The sequence below is a fragment of the Plasmopara halstedii genome (genome assembly GCF_900000015.1).
Source record: "Plasmopara halstedii genome assembly, contig: Scaffold_208, whole genome shotgun sequence".
Lineage (NCBI taxonomy): Eukaryota > Oomycota > Peronosporomycetes > Peronosporales > Peronosporaceae > Plasmopara > Plasmopara halstedii.
In genome coordinates this window covers 173,082-173,845 of record NW_020187129.1, presented here as the reverse complement: position 1 = coordinate 173,845, position 764 = coordinate 173,082, and positions in this window count along the sequence as shown.

The following is a 764-nucleotide window of genomic DNA, read 5'->3' as shown; positions in this document are numbered from 1 at the left end:
TCGTCCATTTAAGAGCGGTGCTCGAGTGCATGCGCACGAACAAACTGTACGCCAATGCGGCAAGTGCATCTTTGGCGCAGAAGGAATTCCCTTTTTAAAGTGCTTCATTAGGAAGCGTGGCCTTGGAGCGGATCCCGCTAAGGTCAAGGCCATTGTAGACTGACCGGTTCCAAAGAACCAGAAGGACTTGCGTAAGTGGCTTGGTCTTGCCAACTACTCGCACAAGTATAGCGTAAATTACGCAGAAATGGCCCGGCCATTATCCAATTTCCTTAAAATGGATGCGAAATGTGTTGGAACACCAAACATCAGGAGTCTTTTGACGGGGTCAACGACAGCCTCCTGCATGCACCGAAATTGGCGCTGCCAGATCCTGATCGTCTTTTCAGCGTCGTCTGTGGAGCAAGGAGTTTGGAAACTCGGACAAGAAATTGTCTCAAAGACTGCGTGCACGATTGCACCGATATTCGTTGAGTGACGGTTTGCTATATTATAGCACCGATTCAACGGATACACCACGAATTGTGGTTTTTCATTTTAAGGATTTGAAATAACGCATTCTCTATGAGGCTCACGACACGCCACTCAGTGGTCATATCGGTCGTGAGAAAACGCACAACTCTGTGAGTCACCACTATTGGTGGCTGAAGCTCTACAAATGAACGAGCACCTATGTACGCACGTGTGAGACGTGTCAACGGGTGAAACCCCTCTTCAAATGCGGCTGCGCCGCTAGTCAGCTTACCGATATCCACTGGGTGCTG